This window comes from Heptranchias perlo, chromosome 2 (genome assembly GCF_035084215.1).
Source record: "Heptranchias perlo isolate sHepPer1 chromosome 2, sHepPer1.hap1, whole genome shotgun sequence".
In the NCBI taxonomy this organism is placed as follows: Eukaryota; Metazoa; Chordata; class Chondrichthyes; order Hexanchiformes; family Hexanchidae; genus Heptranchias; species Heptranchias perlo.
The window spans coordinates 20740550-20755955 of NC_090326.1; the positions used below are offsets into that span (position 1 = coordinate 20740550).

Here is a 15406-nt window from a genome sequence, read left to right on the forward strand (position 1 = left end):
GTAGCCTCTCTTCCTCTTCCTCCACTTCCTCTTGCACTTCCTCCTCTTGCTCATGCTCCTTAAGTACTAGCCTGATAGGTGATGACAAGGGCTGTTCCCTCATAATAGCGAGGTTGTGCAGCATGCAGCATAGTACCACAAATCTCGATACCCACATAGCTGAGTACTGCTGGGCTCCTGCAGAGCGGACCAGGCAGCAGAAACGTTGCTTGAGGACGCCTATGGTGGTTTTTAAAAATTAATTCATGGGATGTGGGTGTCGCTGGCAAGGCCAGCATTTATTGCCCTTCCTTGAGAAGGTGCTTTATGATGTTTCTTGTGGCAGCAAGGCTCTCATTTTAGGCCTGCTGTGCAGGTGTGCATGGGTTCCTGACCGGAGTCATGAGCCATGTCATGAGGGGATAACCCTTGTTGCCCAGTAGCCAGCCTCTGACTTGGTGGAACAGAGGACTGCTGCAGAATGAATGAATCATGACTGCTGCCAGGATAGTGGGCATTCACCTGCATGATGCGCTGCCTGTGGTCACACAGCAGTTACGCATCGAGGGAGTGGAATCCCTTTCTGTTTATGAATATGTCCGAGTTCAGACGAGGAGCATGCAAGGCAATGTGTGTGTAGTCAATGGTACCTGCACCACTGGGAAGCCTGCAATCCAAGCAAAACCTTGTGCTAGCTTCTCCTGCTTGTCCCTGGCAAAAGAGAATGAGATGAATGTCTTTCTCAATGTATAGAGAGCCTCAGTGACCTCCCTTATACTGCAGTGCACTGCAAACTGCGAGATATTGCTTATATCTCTAGCAGCAGCCTGAAAGGAGCCAGAGGCATAAAAACTAAGAGCCACGGTCACCTTGACAGCCACAGGCAATGCTGCCCTTGCCCTGCTTTGAGGCTGCAGCTGAAGCTGCAGTAGTTGACAGATTTCAGTCACGACCTCTTTTGTGAACCAAATTCATCTCATGCACTGGTCATCGCTGAAGTTAAGGTAAGAGAACTGCTCCCTGAAGACCCTCCGCAGATATGGCCTCTTGCTGAGTGCCCTGCCCTTCCTCTTCCCTCTTCTAGCAGCTTTTCCTGTTGTGCCAGGCCTCTCTTCATTCTCCCAGTCATGTTCAATTCCCAGAGGAAGCCCTACCAAGCCACCCATGTATGGAAGCAACTTTTTTCAGCACTATGTTTTAAATGCCACTAAAAGTACTGCAAGACCAGCCAAACCTCTCACTTAAATTTTAGCCAAGCATAGGAAACTTCCAAAAACACCTACAATTACACCAGCAGCCAGAAGAAATAATCCAGCAATTAACCTGCAAGTACTACATAATCTTTTAAATCGTGCTGATGGGAGCTCCTTCATGCCATTTAACGTCGTGTTCAGTTGTGTGAGGTTAAGACAGGGCACTGGCTGGAGTGTGGAGTTGCAAAATGGTAGTGGTGGATTCAAATCAGCATTGCACACTGATTCACAGCATAATCTCCCTACTTTGCATGCTGCTGGCGGTTGTTACCCGTGCGTAAACGCCTTTACCAATCTGGCGTCCTGCGCACTTCCCATCAGAAGTGCGCAAGCGCATCTTGGACCCCATTTGAGCCTCGAACCTCTCGCAGTTGAAAAGACTATCTGTAATCACCAGGTATTGTTCTGTGATTTATAAATGCGAGAGGTTCGAGGATTTCTTGACATTCACCTGAGGAAGGAGGAAGCCTCCGAAAGCTTGTGAATTTTAAAATAAAATTGTTGGACTATAACTTGGTGTTGTAAAATTGTTTACAATAAATATTGTACACCCAGTTATTCTAGATTGCACAGTGGATTGTTTTCATAGCATAATATTCCCTAATTTAATAAGTTCCAGTATAGATTTTATTTGCTTCAGATAAAAAGTGAATCTTATAAAAAGTTTCTCCAAAAATGTATTTATGTTTGCAAATTTGTTATGTCATTTTAGCACTGTTCTGATTTTTTGCTCTTACCAGTTCTTTCAGGCACAAGGAAAGGGGCCTTCCCGTATGCATTACATTAGTTATCCACTTATTCTCTTCTAAATACTCATGAATGTGGTAGAATCCATTCTGTCGCTTCGACTGTTCAGCTGAAGGGGCCTGACTTTTCTTCATCTGCATTGCAAAACCAATTTTAAAACCGTTAAGTTTAAATTATTTTGGCAAGATTAAACTTTGAATGTACTTGTCTGTCTCTATTTATTCCCTCTTTTACAACTTGATATCCTTACACCATACACTTTCATATATACTCAATGGCGACCTGCTTCCTGCCTCTGAAAGCAGGTCATAATGAGGTATGCAATAGTAAGCGAGGGAAGAAGCAGATGGCCTCCACTGAGGTAACAGGCGTAAAATCAAGAATTCAATGATCGAAAGAGGACAAAGGCAAGCCAACACTCAACCTTCTGTGAACACCTATACTGAGGCTCAAAAATGCTACTGTGCCAAACAGGGCAATATCATTTTAAAAAGATCCTATGGTATCTGTCTTATGCTATCTGTGAATCGTATCAAAAATGACTAGGGTGGTGTAGCTGCTGCATAGTGAAAAAAAAACTATTTTAACCCTGCCTGGACAGCATCTACAGTGCAGGCAGGGGGTTAAAATGGCGGTCGGGCAGTAAACAATGCAATCCTGAACCAGCCATATTAACTCCCGGGTTTTTGGGAGTGTCAACAACGTCTGCCACCAGCAGGCAGGGGCCTGATTCATATTGATATTTTGGGGTCCAATGACATCATTCGGACCCCCAACCTTAACCTCAGACAAAAGAATTAGAAAGGACTGAGTTAACTGGTACAGTAAAGGGTTCAAACAAAAGTGAAAATGTTAGCTGCACATTGGACAAGATTCCTTCTCATAAGTAACTTTTTAGCACAGTACCATGTTCCTCTTACCTGCTCTGTTTTTTCTTGAACAATCTTTTGTATTGGTTTCTCTTCATCTTTTTTTTCCATAATTTTCTGTTACAACAGTAAGAAAAAATCTGGTTAGGTTTGGACCTTTTCACTGATGCAAATGTTTGCATGGTGCAGCTATTCAGTGGACCGAAGACCTAATGCACTGTACCATGGACTGGGAGGACACAGGTCTGCGCCCAGAATTCTACAAGCTGTGAGTTACCATTCTCAGCAGTTCTATTCTCAGGAAGTACTGTGCAGAGATCAGGTGCTTCCCCTCAACGAGGAAGGAAAAAACTGGAAGGAATTAAACAGTTCTGTTTTAAAAAATTACAAGCTTTCAGAGCAAGGCTGGAAGAGGTTTATAAGCAGGGTGCCAATTTACACTCTTGGCTGAGGATGGTGTGTGGCTCAGTAGGGCCCAATAAGAAAAGTGCTTATAAATAAGAAAATGCTTATAAAGAGGGCATTTCTGGGCCCTGGCAATGCAAAACCACCATTATTTGGGCAGGTGGGGGGGGGGGGGAAAGTGTAGGATATTATTGGCATGTTCAAAATGACACCAGACGTGGCCAGCTCCCATCTGAAACACACAGGAGCCTTATGAATAAATGTAAATCAGGGTTGCGTGACATCATTATGATACCGATGCAATTTCCAGACCTTTACTGCCTGACTAACGCCACTTCCGACTCCCATCCACAAAACATGGGTGGTACAAATTCTGAGGTGGCCATTTCAAACAGTATTTAAAGGGATCCTTAGCTGCTCACAGGTAAAGCTATATAGCGCTTTTCAAGATTTTTTTTTATTAGCTTGCGTATAAATTATTACAAGTTCTTGTAGTTGCTTTTGTAGGCTCTGAACTGTAAAGAGTTGTAGGCACAGATGCTACCTTGTTGAGTCTCTTCAGCTGAAAGTGGTAGCCCTGGGAACCTCCATGAATTCATGATTAACGCTTCTCAGACAGGCATAGGCCTCTGAAGGAAAACAGTTGGAGGCATTTCAAAACACAGAAGATAGAAGTATAGCAAGTTTAATAATTTTCCCGTAAACCTTGACTTTTTATGTCTTTATTATGTTACAACCCTTATTTCTAGTAGTAATCCTGGGTTAGTAGAAAAACTAAGATGACAAATGAAAAGATTCTTGGAAAGTATTTTGACCAGATTTCTATGGTTCACCTTCTTTTAAATTGATAGCTTTTGCTGACTGCCCATTTCTCATTTATTGATTATTTCCATAAATCTTTATTGTAAGTTTAACTAGCTGCTTTTCCTGTATTCAACTGATACATTAGTTGTGATTTGTCACTGTTTTCTGAATATGAAACTTGAGTCGGTCAGGTAAAAGTGTGACACAACATTTGCACATAGGCATGTGTGAGTCTTGAAGTATGACATCCAACAGTGACACCCGAAGGGTAATGCACAAAATGTGCCCTAAATGCAAGACATTTTTGATCATTAGGGCTGGATATCCCTCTTTGCAATGGAGTAGTGATGGGGCAGGACCCACTTTCCTGTGAGGCATAAAATCCCAGCAGTGTTGTGTCACTGCAGCACCAGAAGAGATAGAATCATAGAAATTTACAACATGGAAACAGGCCCTTCGGCCCAACATGTCCATGTCGCCCAGTTTATACCACTAAGCTAGTCCCAGATAGAATCATAGATAGCTGGGGACTTAAAGGGGATGAAGAGCACCAAAAAGGCAAATCATCTTTTTAGGCTGTGGCCGAGAACAAAGTCTAAAAAGGTACAGTTTTGGGCCCGTTTAACAGGAGGGGAGCCTCTCTGAGATCCCATCCTTCTTTCAAAGAATTTAGGGCTTTATTGCTGCTGTCCCATGGCCTACAACCACCTTTCTCCAGATTGTCCCGAGGAGTGGCAGTGAGAGGGGTAAAAGGCAGAAAAATCTACCGGGAACCCACGGCTGGGGCTCCCTGTTTGCATTTGCATCTGATGGGCAGGGACATGGCAGCCAGTGGCAGTCCCGGCAGGGGGAGAAAATTTAGCTCGGTTCATCGTTCACCTGAGGAAGGAGGTAGCCTCCGAAAGCTTGTGAATTTAAAATAAAATTGCTGGACTATAACTTGGTGTTGTAAAATTGTTTACAACTTTTAGTAGTGCCACAGGTGGAAGGTGGATTGTCTAACTGGGGACTTGAGGGGTAATTTTGACTTTGTGCGATATGGGAAATGGGTAATAGTGAATCGGGACTGGATAGGTCCAGACCTAATGGAAGTGTACGGGGGTATGCTCCTGGCAGGCAGCATGTCAAGAGTCCATGAGGAAAGGCATCATCACCCTCATCTACAAGTGGAAGGGGGAGAGGGAAGAAATCAGAAATTGGCAACCCTTTTCCTTGCTAAATGTCAACTACAAGATTCTGTCTAAGGCCATTGTGAACAGGCTCAAGTCTGCTTTGGAGTGAGTGATCCACTCGGATCAGACATGTACTATACCCGGCAGGAAGATCTCTGATAGCCTTGCGCTGCTCAGGGATACGAACACCTACGTGCAGCACAGTGGGGTGAACACCTGCCTCATCAGCATGGACCAGGAGAAGGCCTTCAAAAGAATATCCCTCACGTACATGATGGATGTGCTCTCCAAAATGGGGTTTGGGGAGGGAATCCGCGATTGGATCTGCCTGCTCTCCGCGGACATCCACAGCACAGTCCTAATCAACGGGCGGGAGACGGAGAGTTTTCCAATAAGATCTGGTGTCAGGCAAGGCTGATCCCTCTCCGCAGTCATGTTCATATGTTGTATTGAGCCGTTTGTGATGTCCATCTGGAAGGACGAAGGTATCATGGGGGTCATGATTCCAGGCAGTGGAGGCTCTCAGGTTAAGGCTTCCCTGTACGTGGACGACGTTACCGATTTTTGCTCCGATCAGCAGTCGGTCCACAGACGGATGGGCATCTGCGACCATTTCGAGCTGGCCTCGGGGGCCAGAGTGAACCTAAGTAAGAGTGAGGCCATGTTCTTTGGCAGGTGGGAGACCCGATCCTTTGTCCCCTTCGCCGTCAGATCCGACTACCTGAAGGAGCTAGGGTTCTGGTTGGGGGGGACCCAGGCCTGCACCAAAAACTGGGAGGAGCGGGTCGCCAAGGCCAAACTGAAGCTTGGTATGTGGATGGGGCGCGACCCGCTCTATAACCGGCATGAACCTGGTGATAAGGTGTGAGGTACTCGCGGTGTTGCTCTACGTGGCCAAGGTCTGGCCCATTCCCCACAGCTCCGCTGTCATAGTCACCCGAGCTATCTTCCACTTTGTCTGGTGGTCCAAGGTAGAACGCGTCTGCAGGGTCACCATGTTCAAGCCCCCAGACAAAGTGGGGGAAGAGCGTCCCCAATGCCGCACTGATCCTGATGGTCACCTTTGTGTGTGGCTGCCTCAGGATGTGTGTAGAGCCCCAGTGCTCAAACACCAAATTTCACTATGTGCTGAGTTTCTAACTGTCCAACACACTGAGAAGGCTGGGTCTGGCCAAGCTGGCCGAGCAGACACATGACGTACCATCCAGCTGGACCGTCCCCCACCAACTGTCCCAGGTGGAGAAGTTCCTGAGAAGGAACACCTTCAACAACAAGGCTGTCAGACAGTGGTCAACACGGAACATTCTGAGAGTCCTGCAAGGAAAGGAGAGGGTGGATCCAATCGGGCAGTTCTCCGACCAGATGGTCGATGCCATTTGGCAGAACGCTTCATCGCCAGAACTAACCAACAGGCACTAGGATGCAGCCTGGATGGCGGTGATAAGGGCCCTCCTAGTGCAGTCCTTCCAACACGCACAGCATCTCAGCGCTACTGCGAGCTGCCCTCAAGGCTGCATTGGGGAGGAGACCATCATCCACCTCCTGATGGACTGCACCTTCGCGCAGAGGGTGTGGAGAGAGATGCATTGGTATCTGTCCCGCTTCATCCCAGCAGTTCAGTAACACAAGACGCTGTGCTCTACGGGCTGTTCCCGGGTCGCGCACCAAGACAGATATCAACTTTGGCTGGAAGACCATAAACTTGGTGAAGGAGACCCTTTGGTCCGCCCAAAACCTGTTGGTCTTCTAGCTGAATGAGCTGTCCACGATCAAGTGTTGCCGACTGGCACACTCCAAGGTCCAGGAGTATGTGCTGCAGGACACACTAAAGCAAGGCGCAATCTACACAAAATGCTCTATGGGGAAAGGCCACTGTGTAAGGCCACCTTGTATTGTACAACATGTATTATAAGATATGTACTGTTTTTAAATTGTAATATTGGAATCATATTGTGTACGATCCCTGTTGTATTGTATCGCCTTGGAATTGTGATATCTTTAAATTATATGAAATAAAGTATATTTTGAAAAAAAAAAGTTTTACATCTCGGGGGCAATCGAGGGGGTCGAGGTAGAAGAGGGGGGTGAGCAATGGCTGGCAGCAGCCCGCAGTTTTAATGTGGGGTTAAATGTGCTCATTCTCGCTCCACATTCAGGTAAGTATTTTTGGTGGCGGCCTGCAGCGGTTCCTTTAGACCTGTAGAATTGGTTTTCCTGAATGCAACTGGCGCTGGGCAAACCAATATTACAGAGGGGGCCTCAAACAGGCATTAGGCCCCTTATTTGAATATGCAAAGCGCCTAACACCTGTTTCAGACGCGGGATCTGGGCGCTTTTTTTTTGCCTACACCAATATGGTGGCCAGCGCACTTCTGGCTCATAATGAACATGCTCTTCCTGCTCGCCATGTAGGAGGATTAGCACCAGTTTAGCGTCCTAAAAACAGGCAAGGCGACATTGAATTTCTAGGCCAATATATTTGAGCACCACTGACAAGAAATTTCCATGTGTTTGCAAATTCTTCCATTAATGGCCCCAATAGATAAAGATCTGGAAACTCACTTCCAATTTTACTTGAATTTGCTTGCTATATTTTTGTTAAACTCACAGTGATCCAAAATCATCTGGCTGCTGATACGTTGCTAAATGTACATGGTAAACAAGGATTGATAATGAAAATAGCATCAAAACTTTTCAAATTATAATTTTCATGTCTTGATCATTTCCTAGAAAACATTTACCTTTAATTTTTGTTGCTGTTCAGGATTGATATATGGTGCAAACAGATCTTGGTTATCCAGAATGACAGTTCCCAAACTATGGTATGGTCTGTAAAACAGAAGAAATATTGGAAAATATTCAACATTACTTGTTCAATTACCCCAGTACTTATTTATTATTACATATATAGCACCTTTAATGTAGCAGAACATTGCAAAGTGCTTCTCAGAGGGGCTGAATGGATACCAAAAGCAGGGATTTAAAGATGGTTGGGGGAGGTAATTTAGAGGTAAGTAAAATTAATAGGTAAGTTTAATTATGACAGACAGCATTACAGAAATAGTGAAACTGAAAAAGCATAATGCAAATAGGCATGGCAGAAAAATGTCACAGAAAGTATGTAATTTGACAGGAAGTAAGCAACAACAATGAACCTTGGAAGCAACAGCAAAACTTTTAATATATAAAATTTTATTCAGTGATACCTTTGATATTTCATTGAATAACATAACCCCTCAAAGGATACTAGAAGGCCAATTTCCTGAATGCATGGTCCCAGCACAGAGGCTTACCAACCAGCAGTGTAAATCAGAAAATTGTGGGTATGCTCTCCATGATTTTCCGTCTATAATTTAAAAACTTTTGGACAGAAAATCATGGGAAGTATGCCTGCAATTTCCTGACATGCACAGCCAGCGAGCGATGCTCCAACCTGGAATCATTCAGAATATTGGCCTCTAGGCCTCTGATTTGGGACTCCACTTGATGTTCAGGTTTTTAAATAGATTGTAGAAGAATTAATTATCCTCTGCATTATATGCTTCTGTACTGGAACTGTGAAATGTGTTTTTTTCTCCAAGTACATTTAGAAGTTTATTATTTAATAATTATGATGCAGGCTTTTAAAAATACATTAAGACAGTTACTTTGAAATAGGTGTAAAGAAACCACAGCGTAGAAGTTCCTGTCTTCTTTCATATTTCTTCCTCAATGCTGCTTCTACAGGTGAAACTGTGTTGTTGTAACCTGGTTCCGCGAATGCAACAGAGCTCTTACCTTTTAAAAGGAAAAACTTAAGTTTATTTCTGCTCCATTGCTTAACATATCCATTCTATTTTGGCTATTTTCTACACATATGCAAAAGAATATTACTTTATAAGGAAGTTTTGTTAAAATGACCTAGATAAAATAACTATCTCACGAAGGAAAATTGGAACAAATGTTCTTTGTCCCACCTTTGCCTGGGCACCAGGCAAGTAGAGAGCACCATTAGGGCATGCCACCTGCAATGACCTGTATTTCCAAGTTCAGGTCATTATCCTACCCTTGTTGCGCTCCTGGCGCATGCCAACTTCCTGGCAGGGCTTTGTGCCTAGAAATAGCAGTGGAAATAGAGGAATAACCAACAATTTTGGAACCTTCTGCAGCAGCCAGAAGAACCACCATGAATCCTGACTATTTCCAACAGTGCAACCTGCCTATCAAGAAGCAAAAAAGCACAGTCAATTCAAAAAGTAAAAAAGGTGCAAAATAAAAGTTAAGACAGTAAATTTTTAAAAAAGTAAAGCAAATTCTAAAAAGAAAAATCGGAGGATCTGAGGGGGTCTCAGCATAAGGCTTACAACCAACTACTTTTGATGATCCTGCATCTAAATGCTTTTCCAGTGATTTTTGAGGAAAATAGTGGTGGGATGGACAGGAACACCACCTCCCACCTTAATATCGTGTCTGCTCTTTTCCTGCACCTGTTGCTTCTCTCCGCGCCCCTCAGGGGAAGCCCTGGAAATCCTGGGGAAACTTAAAAGAGGCACAGACCTGGTATTGTAGGTCTTTGGTCCCATTTCCTCTCTTTTGCACCTAGGAAATAAGCATTCCCCAGGCGCACAGGACAGGATAGTTTGCCCCATATTCTTATAAATGTGCTTCCGCATTATTTGACTGGTGCTCAATCTTTCACAAGACAATTTAAAAACAAATTATTAATTGCACGAGCACATAAGCTAAATTACCCACTTCAGTGTTATCCTTCATATGCCTCAGAATTAGCTAAGATCATCAATGGGATAAAACCACAAGGGCACATGTACACCCTTTAAAATATTTGACACGATGAGCTTTCCACACCAGAAGCCATGGAGGTTTCTATTTGTCCACACTGACAGTTTAGCATTTTTTTACATCCATGCAGAAGGGCTTGATCCATAAGAAATGCAGGGGACAACCAGACCTAGAGTGAGACCCCTAGCAACAGGGATCCTTGCAGCAAGGCACTTTATACGCATGAATACCATGCACAATCCAACTCAAATGCATAGTCATATGTGACATTGTGGTGGAGGAAGTAGTTCCAACATCATCCAAAGGGCATTGCAGGCTGTAAGTCTTTTAGGGTACAACTTGAGGTAGTAAACACTGGCTTCCAAAATTATTTGGCTTGACCTAAAGGGTGAAATTTTCAGGCTACAGCAATCTAAAAACATAGGTCTTGGAGATCTAATAACCACCATAAATGCTGCTTGGCAGAATTGCATGTTACCATTCACAATGCTTTGACCAATGTGCATGATGTAGTAGTTTGCCTCACAAAAACGTAAACTGCCATGAAGGCTGTGATTACAGGCTTGCATGGCATCAAGCAGATAGTTGGGCAGCTAGTGTTCTATGTAAATCAACTGACATGGATTACTGTTTGTTTTGTGAAATATTTATTAAAACATTCTTCAAAATAGTAAAGTCTTCAAAACACTAAATTTCAATCTAATCAGGTCCAAAATTGATTTCATGGAGTATGTACTAAATATAATTATAAGAATATTTCAAAGACAATCATTATCAGATGAGTCAACACTGGGGATATGTTTGGAGCAATATTATGGTCAGTCAGAATGACATAGCTTGCAAGTTATTTAAATGTATAGATGCCAAATTTCCATAGCCCTCAAGCTGCAAGTAGAATGCAGGAAGGGGTGCAATTTATTGCAAGATCTGGTTGCAGTAAGTCCCCATCCCTTTTTTTTGCTTGTCAGAATTTCCAGCCAATAGTGGGGGGCAGGCATATCTATGCTCAACAACAAATGGGCAGGTGCATTATGACACCATGCAAATGAGGAATTTATCATACAACATGTTTCCCTCCATTTGCACTAGCAACACTGGGCCCCAAGGGACACCTGTGCATTTCTAACATCCAGCAATGCAGAGTGGTAGTGGGAATTTAAAATTTAAAAGGCTGGGTGCCATACTGCAATAGATCAAAGAGTGATAGATTGCAGTACTGAATTCAGTCTATTGAAAAACTGGGCACTTTTTGACTTTTTTCAAATCAGATTTGGGACATCTATGCTGTGGCAAGGTGCCACAGCAACTTTTCACACCGCCTCCACCATCCCCGGGAACAAGGGCCTAGTTATGCTGTGAATTATGCTGACGCCCACCCAAAATATATCAATGCCATGACCCCTGAAAGTGGGCCGGGTTCAGAGGCACATCCACGGAGCAGGTGAAAGCCCTCCAGAGGAATTTCAGGACCATGGAATTCTGTTTACTTTTAGAAATATCATATCAAAATCGGTCAGTTCTTAAACTAAAATTAGGAATGAAAGTGACATTTAATGGGCCTGCACTATACCGAACATTGGTTAAAAATTCATAAACGAAGAAGAGGTGGAGCTGGTTGAAATACAAAGTTGCTGACATAGTTTTGTTCAATTGTAAAGAAAGTAGATCTTCTATTTGACTTAATCTTTCTATGGGAACTTTGTAAATACGAACCATCATTTGCTTTTGTGGCAAAGCATTGCTTTACAAAGTTGAAAAGTTGAAGGTCTCTTTCTTTCAGAATCTGTTCTTGAGGAACGGTTTTCTTAAATAAATCTGCCATTCAGAAGTCAAAAGTCTCGCTTTGCAATGTATCTGCAATTATTAAAAAATAATAGATTGCAGTTTCCCATTATGAAGCAAACTAAGTTTACAAAGGGATGAAATCAGAAAGATTACTAAGCTTCTTATGCCAATTATTTAACTTCTGACAACACTCACAAAATGACATACAACCTAACATAGGTATGTGTTTTGCTCATTTTTGAGAGAAGTTCAATCTCCATATATAAATAGGCTAGGGAAAAGTAGGCAGGAACGACCTCTTCAAGAAATCTGCATTCTATGAGGTCAGGCAATCTCCCCCCACTCGAATGTCTATAAAATCTCGTTTACAGTCCTATCATTAGCTCTTTGTGCAGAATAAAGCAATAGAAGAACTCTAAACTATTCTAGGTCAGAGAGATTGGAGAGCCTAGGTAGAAGGATCTGTATATAGAAGTTGAGTATGCTTCAAAGAATGAGACCTAATTGTGCACTGTCCCTGACCAGTTGACCCCTTCAGTAGGTATCAGGGATTGGTCACAAGCTTTATTGCTGCTTTTTAATGATGTCCAGACTGCATCCACCAGATCAAGAAAAAAGCTGTTACCTAAAAAAGCAGCTCCATTATCCTTTTAGTCCTTCCGGGAGCTAAGATTTCTGGCGACATGAAATGATTTATGGTAATATATTGTCCATTGTTCCACGTCCAAAATACCCCTGGTTAATTGCTGTAGCAACTTATCTGGCTGTCCAATGTCATCCAAATTTTCTCACACTTGATTCCTGGCTGTAGCAAGAATTTGAGCAGCAGCCATGTCAATTATGGCTCATTATTTGTACACCAATTACACCCATTTTGCCCAAAGAGGAGATATGCATTTGGAGACTGCTTGCTGGTCTTTACACATCCCCATTTGCTTGAACTCCTTCTCTGGAGGGACCAGCACTTTTCCATGAACAGTGCACAGGTCACATTTCATCTGCACTCAGATAAGTCAGCAGATCGCTGTTTGAAGAGGAACTAAATCCACTAAACAAAGTGTTGCTATTTACATGCAGATATATTAAACCTGTAGGTGACTTTGCGAAACGGTTTTGCAACGTTTATTGTCACGTAACATCGGCTGTTAAAACAGCAGTCAGAGGCGGAGGGAAAAGGAGGGTTAGCGCATTAGCCTCCCCTCCCCCAACTGAGCAATCTCAGGGGCTGGGGGAGGGAAGGTAGTTATTCACCCTCCCCGCTGAGTAAAATCAGGGGCTGGAAGTGGTGGAAAAGGGCATGTAAGGATCACCACAAACTCCCTACCACCCTCACAGTGAGCAAAATCGGGGCCTCCCCCCGCCCCATACGGAGCCAAAAACAGGCCGTGTTTGGGTGGAGGGGGAAGGAAAGGGAAGAAAGGCCTCATGTCAAGCTCCATCTATTGCAAACTCCATTGTAAAAGTGTCAACATTTGGATGCAGTATCGGTTACACCTGTAGGTGACACGGTGATAACTGTTTTCAACTGTTAAAAGACTTGTCATGTAATGTTAGTCAAATATCCCATTACTGGTACTGTATGTAGGCTGCAAGTCAGCATGTATTGGCACTACAAAGGCAATGAGTGGCAGTAAGACTCTTGGCTTTTCTCACAATGTATCAGTGTTAGGATAAAAGATAAAAAATCAGGTGCATCGAAGCAAATTTTAAACTATATCCATATACAGATAATAGTCCTCAACTCTGCTAGAAAGTGAAATGAAACACAGCCACTGCATATATTCAACCTGTCCTCCCAACTCACTATTTACATGTCCTCAGCTCCCTCTGTAGTCTTGACAATAAGTTTTATCTGCTCCCCCAAAAAGCTCCTGATGCTGAATGTCCAAAAAAAATCCTCCCTTGTTTAACTTCAACCTAATGAGTCTTAGGATCATTTTTCATGGGGAAAAGGGAGTCCCGGTAGCAGGTGACGAACCTGGCAAGGGTTAAATAAATCTACAGAGTCCCGCCTGACAACCAGCCAGAATAACTACCTGGCCGGAGGGCGAGAGTGTGCATCTAGCGGCAGGAGTCTGCAGCCGGGGACCCGTGTGAACGGGCCCCAGCAGTCACTGGGGGGTGGAAGGTTCTGGGCAGGATCAGTCATGGGGGAAGACTCTGGGCAGGGATCGGGGGGGTAGCAGGGGGGAAGCCTCTTGCCATGATCTGGGGTGGGGGGTGAAGAAGGATCTGGCAGAGATCGGAGGGTAGTAGCCTGGCACGAGGGAGTTCGAAGCCTTCCTTGTGAGGCACTCCTGCCTCACAAAGAAACCTAAAATAAAACTTTAAAACTTACCTCTTCTGGTCCAGGATCCGGCTCCCGACAGGTTTACCTGAAAAGGATGGCGACACTGCTCCCCAGCTCAAGCCTCAGGTGGAAATTCAGATCAGGTCCTGATGACATCATCGGACCCGATCTGCATATTTAAAGTAGAACCTCATTTCCTTCCTGCGGATGTCCTGCTCAAAAGAGCAGGTTAATATCGGGATACAACAGGAAGGCAATGGGTTTGGTGGGGTTAAGTGAATCGCATTATTTTAACTGCCCCCTCTCCCTGCCTGGTTTCTGCCAGGTGGGGACAGTTAAAATCAGGGCCTTTAAGTTTGTTTACTCTTTTTTCCCACTCTCCAATCTTTATTTAATCATTTTTTCCAGTTTTTAATCACCAGCCCTGCTCCTGCCACAATCAACTGGATTGTGGTCAGAAGTCCCATCAAGCTACAAACCCTTAGAGTAAAACTTAACGGCATTAGCTTCACAAACTGACAAACATGAGTGGAAGCTGAATTTAAAGGGGCAGAGAACATTAGGATTGTGAGCAGTGCATTTCCATTACAGTTCTAAGTTTCCAGTTTGCTTATTTCTGATTTTTTTCCCCTTTACCTACCCTCATTAAGCATAAAACGGTTGCCAAGTTTGCCTATATAACATGTTACAATATTTCAAAAGCAGCTCATTGTACATGAAGTTCTTTGGAATGTTTCTCAGAGATTTGATAAGGCACTATAGGGCAAATTTTATGATTGCACACTTCTAATGGAGTACATCAGCTACTGGAACGCATATTGGGAAATTGTGGCTATACACCCCGGAATTAAAATGAATGGATGAAAAATCATGAGGACCGCGCCTGTGATTTCTTAATATGCTCACCCAGTAGACGAGACTCTATGCCAGCAGCACACATTCGTAAAATCAACCCCTATAAATGCAAGTCTTTCTTTTTCTTTTGACTCTTTCTTTATTCTTTTTGTTCAATACTGTAGCTGGCTGGAAATAGTCATTTGTAACATACTGCAACTGATAATTTCCACAGTTTTTTATCCAATGAATGTTAAAGAAAGAATATTTACAATTTGGTCATGTAATATTAAACTCAATCTATTCTCAGTAAAGATACTGATTTGACATGTACTGATTGTGCAGACATAAACGGAAAGAATCAATTAATGCAATTCATTGAAGGTCATGAAAATGATTGGTGCCAATAAGCCAAGAAGCTAAAGATGTAATAGAAAGAAATCTAGAGAATGAGAATATAATAAAGAATAGTCAGCATGTATTTCAGAA

General features: G+C 43.3%; 1 long non-coding RNA gene across 1 annotated transcript; it reads right to left on the reverse strand.

The window, feature by feature from the left end:
- Nucleotides 1–7976: 7976 nt before the first annotated feature.
- Nucleotides 7977–11804, reverse strand: LOC137333063 (uncharacterized). Its single transcript, XR_010965788.1, has 3 exons — nt 11722–11804; nt 8877–9006; nt 7977–8058 (listed from the first exon to the last, which is right to left on the reverse strand). It is a non-coding gene; the product is annotated as an uncharacterized lncRNA (long non-coding RNA).
- Nucleotides 11805–15406: the final 3602 nt, after the last annotated feature.